Source organism: Idiotropiscis lumnitzeri, chromosome 13, assembly GCF_059441095.1.
Source record: "Idiotropiscis lumnitzeri isolate Australia: NSW breed Sydney's pygmy pipehorse chromosome 13, RoL_Ilum_1.0, whole genome shotgun sequence".
NCBI lineage: Eukaryota > Metazoa > Chordata > Actinopteri > Syngnathiformes > Syngnathidae > Idiotropiscis > Idiotropiscis lumnitzeri.
Window position 1 is genome coordinate 18,117,562 of NC_142403.1, and position 12,849 is coordinate 18,130,410.

The 12,849-nt window shown below is 43.1% G+C and overlaps 1 protein-coding gene across 4 annotated transcripts in view; it reads left to right on the forward strand.

The window, feature by feature from the left end:
* Positions 1–740: 740 nt before the first annotated feature.
* The window catches only part of ncanb (neurocan b), a 90,462-nt gene continuing 78,353 nt past the window's right edge, over positions 741–12,849 (forward strand). For all 4 annotated transcript variants that reach the window (XM_088313158.1, XM_088313159.1, XM_088313160.1 and 1 more), the window contains exon 1: positions 741–1,042. The gene's annotated coding sequence lies outside the window, so the exon portion shown is untranslated. The remainder of the gene's footprint in view (positions 1,043–12,849) is intronic.

Genomic DNA, 12,849 nt, shown 5'->3' on the forward strand with positions numbered 1-12,849 from the left:
ACAGCATTCTGATTAATATTGCGTATGCGGAGTATGAGTTAAGCATGAAAATCGATCTGTTTTTCGCCATATCAGGGGGCGGACCTTTTGTCACTTTTGTCGCCTGAAAAGGACATCGCAGTTGCTCAGCGCTCAGGTAACGACCAATCACAGCTCACCTGATTTCTGAAGCTGAAATGGACGCACACTGAGATGGCTAAAAAAAATAAATTTTGCTGCTCTACTCATATTCCGCAAACGCAATATCAATCAGAATGCCACGTTTAGACGAGTGGGCCTGCGTAGAACATATTTTTGCAAAGATTTTTTTGGGGTTGACTTCGCCCATTTTTTTTAATAGTAAATCAATTCAAATTCCAAAAATATTTGTCGCTATTTTTTGTGCCGCCGGATTGGCGTTGCCATGCATTTGTATAGGGAAAGCTGATATGAGATGTGTGCGTTTCCCATTACAAGCGCGGCCATGGAACAAATTAAACTCATTAGTCAAGACGCTAGCGTATTTAAATGACCGCAGGCAGGCAAAGTGCATTATTACAAAAAACGTTAGAAAAATTGTAACCAAATTCAAGCTTTCATGCAGTAACTTATGATCTCTAACCCCCTCCTCCTCTTTCTTGTAAGAACCCTTACACCGCCCCATCTCCTCCTCCTCCTCCTCCTCCTCCTCCTCTTCCTGCTGCCGCTAACGCTCATTAGAATACTGCAGCTCGCTCTTTTGTTCAGTAGCGCTCAGCTGCTGGAGAGGTGAGCACCGCTCCAGAGCTCCTCATCACCACCGTCCGCTCACTCTCCTTCTCCTCCTCCTCCTCCTCTAGGAGTCACGCACGGACGCCGCTCCCCTTTAACGGATAAAGACCAACAGAGAGTGTCCCAGTTTTTTGTATTTTTTTATTTTCCACACACGTTTTTTATCGACTTTTTTTTTTTCGGGAGGTGGGGGGTTGCCCGGTGGCTGTCTACCACTTGCATCGCATCCAAGGGCTCCAGGAAGGCTGCGAGCATCGCATTCCTCTGGACCGGACCTCATCTCTGCCGGAAGGTGAGTTTGCCTCAAATGCTGAGAGATTTTCAAGCATGCTGACTTTGAAGAAAATGATGTTCTAAAGAGTAGAGGATTAACATTATTATGTATATTACATACAATAGTTGTGTGGAGATTTTCTAGGCATGCAGTGTGTTATTCTGTGCCAATTATTGCTTATTTTAATTCTGACATTTTCTCATGTAGTCCTACTAAAACGCAAACATTTCAATTCCCAAATTCCATATTTCGCTACTTACTTAATGATTCAAACCAACTTTAACTGTTCAGCATATTGGAAAGTCACATTCCCCAAATTCACATGTTTCATTATTCCACATTTTATGAAACTAAGGTCCTAAATGAATGCAGATTTTATTAGATTTTTTTTTTTTTTTAATTACAATTTTTGTGAAAAATGTGTCCAATTCAAACCAATCCAATGTCAGTAAGCAGCTCATTCGGGACATCTGGGACACGCTCTATGTATTTATTTATTTATTTATTTATTTATCAATTTTGCAATTGAATTTTCAAATCACGCCAAAAATGAATGTAACTATTTTCCAAATTGAACTCCTGCTTCCATATTTCTCTACTTACTTAATGATTTAAACCATGCCAACTTCCAAATGTGCACCTCATCCAGGTGATATTTCGGAAGTCACATTCCCAACGTTCCCATTTTTCTGTATTTCGTGTTTTCCCAACTGTTACAAATGTAACCTCCCGCTTTTTGACCAATTTGAAGCAAACTTCCAAATGTCCCGCGCATTCACGACATTTGCTTTCCGTTGTCAGCTTAGCGTGCTGTCTGTTAGCATGTTAGCATTTTAAGAGCTCTCGTTAGAAATAGCACATAAACTCGGAGTCGCTATGATGATGCAAAAAAACGAATTCTCATTATAGTGTTTTAATACTATGATTTTGTATGTTTGCCTTTTTCAATTTCCTACATTTTCCTTCATCCTACCGTATTTTAGTTTGGTGTTAGCAACTGTAATTGCTATGAATTGAGGATGTCAGTAATCTCTTTAAAACTATGAGATTTTTCCTATTTTTGTGTGCACTTTTGGTATCTGTACATGTTCCAGCCTACTTTAGAACAGCGGTGGGCAAACTTTTTGATTGGCGGGCCACAATGGGTTCTAAAATTTGACAGAGGGGCCGGAACAGGAGCAGATAGATGGAGTGTTTTGGTCACCTCACCTCATCTGAGAAAAAAAATACGTTTAATTTTAAATGAAAGTGAAAAACAGCATTACAACAATATATATGTCTTTGAAAAACCACAGTATTTATGTTATAAAACATTAACAAGGTTTATTCATTTTATTTTATTTTTTCAAGTTTGGCGGGCCGGATCAAAACATTTAACGGGCCGCATGTGGCTCCCGGGCCGTAGTTTGCCCACACCTGCTATATGGTGAACATTTTTTATGCGTCCCTGAAACTGTTGTCCACCCTGTCATTATTGGATAATGTCATTATCACTATAAGAAACCCTCAGATTTTTTTTTTCTCTGTGAGATCACCTCAAACATTTTGTCTTTCTTCAACGGAGGCTTCAACAGTTGATAGTTGACGAATAAATATTTACATTTGTTTATTTCTTAAATGTTCATCATATTGTGTGTGTGGTTGGCTTAACACACTATGTCATCGTGAAATATTCATCTAAAAAATTCTAAATATATTTGTTCAACAGTTCAACCAGCTTGCTCACCGAATCACGTTGCAAAGTGAAGGTCCACCATCTTCTACTACCATAAGCCAAAAATGTCCACACATCCATTGGTTAAACTCCACTTTGTTGTTTGTAACATTTTCGTGGTATTGGACTGTACTCCCTGTTTGCTTGAAGACGAATTCCCATTTGGTGCTCGGCTTCTTTCTTTGAAGGTTTTGATGTTTTCACATGTATCTCGCTCGTGTCCTTATTCTGGACCAATGTCCAGATCAGCTGGCTCATTGATCAGGACTTAATTTAAATTTTACCCGCTTGAGCGGCCGTGCGCGGGCCTTTGTGTGTTAGTGACCCATCGGTCTCATCTTCTTCATCCCTCATGCATATTGGAGCAGGTCCTGCATTTGCGTTTGTCTGGCTTTTGTTCGCGCTGTGGATCACAAGCTCCGCTCTATACGCCATTGTTTTCCCAAGATCTGTTCCTTTGTGCCATCCCGCTCCCACCGTTTCTACATTTTCCGGATGAGCAATCACTGATTTTGGTGTTGTCGTGACACCTCAAGAGGACTTGTTCCTTCCTGCCTTTCTGTCCTCTTCTTGAGTCTTGAAAGCATCGTTATCTACTCTTCTCATGAGGTTGCGGCTGTCCACTTTTTTTTTTTTTTCCAGTGAGGCCACGTTCTGCCTGGTTGAGCTCAGCGCAATCTGTACACAGACAGGGGCGGGGGGTTCAATTTTACACTTGAGTCATGGGCCAGCACATGAGCGGGAATCGAAGACGTGTATTTATTTATTTTTTTTAATCGGCGAAGTGTTAACGATTACTGAAGGTATGCTCAAATCAAATCGAGGAGGCCACTCTGTCATTGTGAAGGTGTTTACATTGGAGAAGACCTCCAGCTAGATCGCTTGGTGTTGCAATGCCTTTTGTGGGTAATAAATGGCTAATAAATCAAGTGGAACAAGCGCAACAACAAAACAAGCAAAAAAAAAAAAAAAAAAAGTTTCCCCCACAGACATCAAAACGATCCCTTCACTCTGACCCGCACAAACGGCTGATAATGTTGGCATATGCATGCCGGGCCCGTCGTCGTTCCGAGAACCAAATGTCATGTAAACTTACCAGCCCTTTTCAGATAAATGAGCTGCTTGAGGCTGCACAACAACAACACGTCTCAAACAGTTGTCACCGCTAAAATCATGTCTGCCTCTAAAATTTTTACATTCTGGTACACGGGAATCCAAAACAAAGCTTGTCGGAATCCAAATGAAAGCGGATCGCATTTATAGCGTGTCCCCCCCCAAAAAAAATTGGAATTGTTTCAAGATCATTTCTTTTAAAATGTGCATTTTGGGGGCAACTTGTCCGCAAAAGCATATTCAAAATGTAATTAGATATTAATTGGAATTGCCGATGAGTCGGCGTGATTATCCCTGTGTGGAATGTCATACAAATTATGCACACGAGTTACCTCGTAGCATTCTTATTGGCTTCATAAAAACTACGCTGGCGTTCCATCCGCTTGATTGACAGCTCAGTGTCCGGCCCCTTCCCAGCCGAGGGAGACAAGCCTAACTGGCTCGCAGCAGCTTTTGGCTCCTCTCATGGCGCACACACATGGCTCGAGCCATATTGATCCCGCCGTCACCGCCGGAGCCGAGCGAACGAGTGGTGCAGCTGAGCCAAATATCATAACCCCCCCCAACACCCCCTCCATCCTTTACTGCATGTGAATATTCATCAAGAGAGCCCCCCCGTTCACCCACACACATGCACACACCTCCGCGAAAGACACCCCAAATGTTTTATTCAAAGGAAGCATTTTGCCTATTAAATACTCTAAATAAATAATGGCATCTGGTAACTGTTTTGTGTGCTGAATTAATGAAAGTCAAGCAGTGATTGGTGGGAGCTGACAATGAACGGAGGCTTAGTGTTCCCATTCAGATGTCCGACATCCTTCTGTTTTTTCTTTTTTTTGGGTGGGGGGGTGCACCGTGCTCTTCTCTTGGTGAGCTTCCACTCCTAACATGCAACCTATAGTCTCTCGTGGAACTTTAAATTTAAGTACAACATGAGAGGAACAGTATAATTAAACTACAAATGCTCCGAATTTATACTCACCAACATATTTCACAAGACTTTAACCAAACGCAAATGCTGATGAGCTATTTGAGTGTCGAGATGCGTACAGATGGCCAGTGCATCCCCACTCACGCGCCGCAAACCCCCAAGAGGATGAGCGCATTTGTTGCTGTGCGCATGTGTGAGCATCTATTCCATTTGTTGAGACAAAGGAATCCATGCATTGCATATTTTCAGTTCTGTTCGGTGAAGGAACAAGACGGAAGGTTGACGTTTCTGATTAGGCTTTCGGGTTGTTGGCAGAGTAAAGCTGTGATTGGCTACTTGTAATTGTAAGGAACTCAATTTGTTGACGCAGAGCCAGTCGCACTCCAAAAAATGTCCCCGCAGATGGCGCAATACCAAGCACTGGCGTGCTTTTGGTTTAGCATGTTAGCCGTTAGCACGGATGCTCCATATTCGTTGCCATGTTTCGTTTTGTCATTGTTCTTCTTTTAAAGTGCGCTTGCATATTTGCTGGTGTGCTGTTCAGATCGTTGACAAATCCAATTAGTCAACAAACACCAGTTCTGATCCATTTGTGGTTTATTTGTGCTGCTTTATTGGCTTGTCACACCTGATCTTACCTTCCTATTTGTATTCCTGTAATGTGTAAGAGAAGAGAGTCAAGGCACCTGGTGTGTTGTTACTTTTTGGTGCGCTTGAAATTATTCTGGTGTGATCAGGAGGCACATGGACATTGTTGACAAGCCATAAACTGATTTGGACCGGAGAAAGCCCACAACTTGCCAAGCAGGCGTGAGCGTACCCTTGTTAGCAAAAGCAATAATATTCAAGGAGCAAAACAAGGTCATCATTTTCATCACCCTGGTCGTGCTGAAACTCACATCCCCGTTGAATTTGCTTGTTTTTTATTTCATTGATTTCTGCTTTGTTGGACTTTCTGACAAATGAAAGCAGTATTGGCATGTTTAGGTTCAGAGGTTGAAATACAGTTATATAAATGGAAATCCAAAGATGTCAAACCGGGCCTTTCATTAGCCGTTACGGAATACATCAACCTTAAACGCCCCTGAAATGACTCACAGATTCCCCCCAAAAAATAATAATTAAGTTGTCTTTGTCTTTTTGTCTCCGGACTGGCACGAAGCGACCGTAGAAGGAATTTGCCCATTTAGTCAATGAACATGTCTGTCAAAGTCAGAAGCAAAGTGCTGACTTACTAAATCAGGCACATTGAATTCGACATGGACGGCGGTTTTGGATAGGCCATAAATCTTGACGTGTCGTAGCTCACGGCAGCAACCTTAAGGTTGCCTTTGCTACCCTTTTATGGCCATTACACAAGCTTTGCTTTTGGAATTTCAACGACAACGATGCCCTTTACCCACTCAGGTTGTCGAACGGCTGATGAAAAACAGCAATGCATTCCACAAACATGACTGACAGGTATGCGACGCTCAACAAATAATTCCTTTTGCATGGATGAAATTGATTTAGAATCAGAATCAGAATGCCCTTTATTGTCATTGTACTCAGTGTGCAACGAGATTAGAGAGCTCCCCTCTACAGTGCAATACAACAATAATTGAATTTAATCTATAAATTAGATTAATTCAAGATTAAATCATTAAATTAAAATCAATACGAAATTGGATCAATAAAAAGACATTATGTGGCTGTTCTGCAAGGTAAGGGTAGTTGTGTGCGAGAGTGCACCATGGAGATGGCTCTCGAGAAGAAACCGTTTTTCAGTCTATTAGTCTTTGTTTTGATGCACCTGTAGCGCCTGCCAGAGGGCAACAAGGTCGAACAGGTTTGAGCTCTGCTCTGGCACTGGGTGGTGTAGATGTCCGACAGGGAGGGAAAGGGCAGCCAATAATCCTCTGCGCTGTTTTGACTGTCCTCGGGAGCCTCACTCGGTCTGCCTCAGTGCAGCTGCCGTACCCGGTAGAGACACAGTAAGTCAGCAGGCTCTCGATGGACGAGCGGTAGAAGTCCAGCAAGTTTAAGGTTAGTGAGATGTGGGCAAATTCTGAATATTGCGGAATCTCTGAAAATCTAGCGCACTCTTATTTTTTCCTATAGGGAATAATGGAAATAGAAATAATGCGTTAGCAGTGCTTCTCAATTATTTTCTGTTACGCCCCTCCTAGCAAGAAGAAAACCATTCACCTCCCCACCACCCACTCTTTGCCGCAACTATAATTAATGGAATTTTGTTGCAAAACATACCGACACCGTAGAGTTAATACTCACAAGGAGAGCGCCACGGCCAACTAGTGGAGTGGAGGTGCAATTACACTTTATTGCAGTATGGTGGGAAAAAAAAGCATGTTCACCAGGCTCAGCATCGCACCGTGTTGACTTCTTCTCTCATGTTCATCCTTTTGATATAAACTCTAAATAAAATGAAACAAAACAACACAAATAAAGGCATTGGCATCACAGTGTTTTTCAATCCGCCGCTCTTTTACGATAAACGGCAGTGAAGTATGTTTTACAGCAAATTTGATGGCTTGTTGGTAGAGCTCTGCATCTAATATGCCAAACAGATCTCAAGATGGAGATTTGTACGGCCGGTGGCCAGTTCAATGTTCTGCCAATTGAGCCAACTGCACTGCCAAGTCTTCAGCCAAGTGGGACGCGTGTGTAAAGTCCTCAAACTTTCCTTTTTTTTTTTTTTTGCTCAGGAGCTGCACCTCGTCTTACTTCATCGAGCGTCAAGTTATTCCGGCGGTGTTTGTTTTTCCTTTTCACAGCATTCACAAGAAAATTGCATTTGAAAAGACTTATTTCCATCCAAATAGCCTTTAAGAGTTTGGTCAATGCCAGGCAAGACGTGGAACCGCTCGCTTTCCAAATGAGGAAGCAAACTCCACCGCTAGTGGCTCTGCTGAACATGAAGGTCACCTTTTCTGCTCCAAGATTCTGAAAAGGCCACATGAACAATGAACGTTCTTTTGATGATTTTGACAATTATTTGCCCAAATGCACTGAAAGCACATGCGATGAAGACTCAACGTAACTTCCACCTGACCCAGGCTAAACTTTGCACGTTTGGCTTTCCAGGCATGTTTCTCAGTCGAGAAGTATCACTTGAACATACATCCTTCCTTGACACCGATTCCTCCTCAGACGGGATTTCTGCTGTGTCTAATGGTGCTTCACAGCGAGCGCGGAAAATGGGTTAAAATTGTGAATAGCAAACCATGAATAGTCTGGGGTTCTCTCAGATTAAGGCACACAACTAAAATCTTTCACCTTCAGTACGAATCACTCTTGACCCACACAGTGTCCATCTCGGACCTCACGTTGTTTTGAGATTGCCGAGTATGACGTGATGGATTCAAACCCTGATGTGTGCGTACAGTATGTGGCGTCTACAACGTCTGATCAGCTCACTCAAATGAGGTCTGCGGTTCAGTGACGGACTCCGCTGTCATCGGAGTGCTGGGACATCTGTCGCCGGCCCCCATGCGCTCGCTTCCTTGAGACTGTCGAGTACAAAGCATGCAAAAGCAATCCTTCATGCCCCCGCCCCCTCACACACACAAACACAAATGCAACAAGGGGCAAGACAAGGCTGCAGGCAGAACATTTGAGGCCCCGTCTTAATTGGGCACCAGCTCGGTGTGACCTTCATCGTTTTGGCAGAGCGGCGGGAATTAGAGCGAGACGCCGAAAAGAAGAGGCGCTACTTGTTTCTCCCCGGCTCGTGTCGATGCTACTCGCCCAGCTGGCAACATGTTGGCGCTAGCTTGTGCTAAAGCTAAATTGTGAGGAGAAACGGACGTCTAGCCAAAGGCCTGGTGGTCAATATTGTGTGTTTGTTTATTTTCTTGGCTGGTACTTCCTTGTTAACTAATATTCATGTTTCCCAACTTTGCCAAAGGGAGAAAAGTGTCAGTGCATTTTTTTTCGTTTTTGAGCTAAGGTTCAAAACGCAGCGAGTCACATGACTTGTCTGATGCCTCGACTAGATTATTATATGTTATATATTATTAGATCTCTTCTTCTGAAAAACTCGACTTGACTTTGACCTAAACGACACGACTTGACAAGTCATACTGCTTTGATTGAAAATTTGCATTTTTCAATATAGTAAAGGTGGCTTGTTTTTTGTTTTTTTTTTCAAAACCGTAGAGGCCACCTTGACGAGCTAGTATCAGTAGCGCTCCAAAGATGGTGACATTAAGATTCTCGGATTATGTTTTTCATTACATCAGGAAAAGGACAATGGGAAGATGCAAGATTTGTAATTCGCTGCTTTTGCATTGTACGAGTTCTACTCCGAAACATACATATGAATTAACCAATTGTATGCGAAAAAAAAGCAAAAAACAACATTTTTGCCGCTTTTGTGCCATATAAATGTCAGCGAGCGTAAAGATCACCTCAGATATCCAGTCGTTCTGCGATGTCCGGTAATTTACGATACCCTGCTGTAAGGTCTCGTTGTATGTTAGCAGTCGCGCCATGTATGCTTCAAGTGCTCCCAGTGGAAGTTGTGAAAGGGATGCTCCGCGCTGTACTGCACTTCACTCCGGTTTTTAAAAGCTCCCTGGCGGTTTATTAGAAGAGTGGGAGCGAGGGAGGGGGGGGGGGGCTCCTAACCACCTACCTTTTAGTTCACTGCTTTAGAAGGTATAGATTTAAAGCTTTACACACACTTATAGTGCTGAGGCAGCAGCAGTGCAGCTGGAAGTGGATTTCTTGTGGATAGTGGCGTTTCTCAGTGGATTATTGATGAACTCTAATTCATTGTACCGAATATTTACGGCAAGCAACTGCATTTATTAATTTGCTTTAGATTTGTGAAGGAAAAGTATGGTAATAACCAACTGATCTATGAAATAGATGTTAATGGTTGTTGGCGCTGTAAGTATCATCGCTGAGTTGTTCCTCAAGGATCAATCTTAGAGCCCATCCCTTTTCTGCTCTACATGCTCCCTCTTAGAGATCATCAGCAAATTTGTAGGATTCTCAAAGCACTTTTATGCGGATTTATTTTTCTCGATGAAATAAGTGATGCACGACTACAATTAAGGGCTGGGCGGCTCACAACTCGTTTCATTTGCATGCATCTTCCTTCATCACACCAGATGCCAACAAATCTTGTGAGACTTCAGATTTGTGAGCATCTAAAGGATTTGACTCCTTTGTGTGCGTTTTTTTTGTTTTGTTTGTGTTTTACGACAGACGATACTTCAATGGACTCGTACATGGATCAGTTGATTGAGAGGCAGACGTGCAAGTCAAAATTAAATTGATTCATATAGTACTTAATGATAAAAAGAGTCTCAAGGGCTTCAGAAGCCCACAGATATAAACGACATCCTCTGATCTTAACCCCACAGGAGGGCAAGGAAATACTATAATTAAAAAAAACAAAAAAGGCTTCCGGCTCAAAATAATATTCTGAAGTTCAAATTTGACATTGCCAGTGTTTCATAATTTTCTTGAATGTGCCGATGCAGAGTATGAAGGTCCCAAATGAGAGCTGCACTTTTTGAGAGGACATTTCTTTTATTTTTTTTTTTTTATTTTTTTTTTTTATTCTTACTCATTGGTTCAGACGCCACCCCATCACAATCCACCACCAGACAATCAGTGACCTGCAAATTGGCTGCTCTTTCTGCTATGATTGCACCCTTTAGCGCAGGGGTTCTCAAACTTTTTGGGTCTTATCTTTATACCAATGAAACAAAACTCCAACAGGTACCAAAGATGCCAAAAATATTTAAAAGTCATTGATTTTTAAAACTGCAAGTTTAAATGCAGCAAAGCAAAGATAAAAATTATTTTTTTTTAAAAATACGATATGGTATGATTATTCTGTGGAAGTTACGGCTCGCAGATCCCAGTTTGAGAACCACCCCTATAATGTATGTCCAAATTGGCACGAGAAAATTCTGCTGTGCCACCGCAATTTGCATTGGATGCTTTCTATTGTGAGCGGTTTGTCCCTCCCCCTCTAGCAGGTTGGATTCATGTGTGCGCTTTGTGTTGAAAGCGGCCCACCCGCGTACGCCGCCCATGCCGCCACGTCCGAGCGCAAAGCCCGCAGTCTGACGTCGGAGGCCTCCTGCCGGATAGCCTCGCCCCCCTGCCCGCGTCTGCTCTTTGTGCTGATGGGCGGATAAATGAGTTGTTTGCTTTTCTTTGGCACCTTTCAGAAGGTCACTCTGGCTGTCTGGATCTCAGAAGTGGTGATGGGTTATTTATTTATTTAATTTTTTTGGGGGGAGCACGTATACTGCCTTGCTCAGCCCTTTAAAGGTCCATTAGTTTGAGATATATTAGGCCATTAGATAAAACTCATCCGCACTTCGTGCGACTGCAAAGCAATTCCTCCTCCGTGAAAATGAACCTTTTCTCATCATTTGTGCTGGCTGCTTCTATGTTCATTGGCGGGAGATGATATCGGTTTTTGATGTGAAATGTGAAGTCTTATTTAAAATAACTTCAATAGAAATCATCATTACATTTTGAAATCCAGAGAGAGAGAGAGAGATTCTGATCCTGTGGTAGAACTATGTTTCAGTGCCCTAAGGAATTTTATTTGGATAGAAGTAGTGCTTTTCCACTATTTTGTAGACTATATAGGCAATTGTATACCGTTTTTGGGGTGTGGGGGGGCTCATTTAGGCTCATTTCACTTTTCACGACAGGGTTGAGTCGGAACCGTGCACGGGATTCTCGTGGCGCGCCAGGTGTTTGCTTTCCCCTTTTCAACGAGTTAAATTGCCTTGGGTGACACCTTCTTATAAGGGGATACAAAGTGCCGTCGATGTCAATGCAGCTGATTGAGAAAACAGCCACCATTCCAGCTCATCCGTCCTCGTCTCACGACCTGCTCATCTGTCTGCATCGAGGTGACTCACGACGTGGGAGCAGCTTGCGCTTTCATGTTGGTCTTCATTAATTATAGATGCCGTATGCAACCCAGAGGTTGGCTCATTCATTAACGCGGGAACCTTCGTCAGCGCGGCGCTGTCGGCGCCTCCAGGTTCTGGATGTGTGGACTGCGCTAGCTTCGGGCAAAATGATCCACATAGGTCTTGCACTGGACCTCATTCAATCGAGAGATTCGGATTGCGATGTGTGTGAGAGGTCTTTTTTAAAGAGAAAAAAAGCACTCTATAATCCAATGACGAGCCGTGCATTTCACACCTGGGCCTTCAGTGAGGTCCTACTTAGTCCGACTTGAATCAATCCCCCTCATAATACCATCATTTATGACACCACGGCTGGACAAATAATATACAGAAACACACTTACACAGTATTTTTTTTCAAATTCGGCGGGCCGGATTAACGGGCCGCATGGGGCCCCCGGGCCGTAGTTTGCCCACAGCTGGTTTAGACGGTAGCAACAACGCCACATAGATGCTAATTATTCGCACATATGCCTATGGTGTGTGTCTGTGGGGCTGTGGGGGGTGGGTTGTATCTCCACCACAGCCAAAGATTTCTTGGGAGATTATTTCTCACCCTAAATGCTTTGGAATTAACCAAATGAAAACCTAAAATAGATGCGTCAAAGCTGGAGGACTGAGCAGAGCGCTACACGCGTTAGAGTTAACGTGATGAAAGCGATAAGTACCTCCACGCCTGGAGCTTGACCGGGGGAAAATTACAGCTTGCAGTGCAGGTGCTTATTCATTTCCACCCGCGTCGACCATCATGGAAAGCGACATTAAGGCACTCCAGCCTTGAGTATGGAGTAATAAAGCGACTTAGCCGCCTAATTGGAAGCAAATTAGCCGCGCTTTACAGCAGGGGGAGATGGGCTGCGAATGTGCATTTGTCGTATTTCGCCCGGCTGTGGAATGTGAAGTCTCAACATAGAAAATTCAAAGGGGGGGGGGGGGCAGTTTTTGTTACTTACGGTCAGTCACATGTAATCCCTTCAATTGCTTTTGTAATCTCTGAGGCTAATGGTTCTTATTGTTGGTGTGCAGCGCTATTAACCTGTCATACATCCCGGCCCCTCTGTGTCAATGCTAATGACTCGCTGTTTTGAAGCAATTAACACGTAGCGGACTGA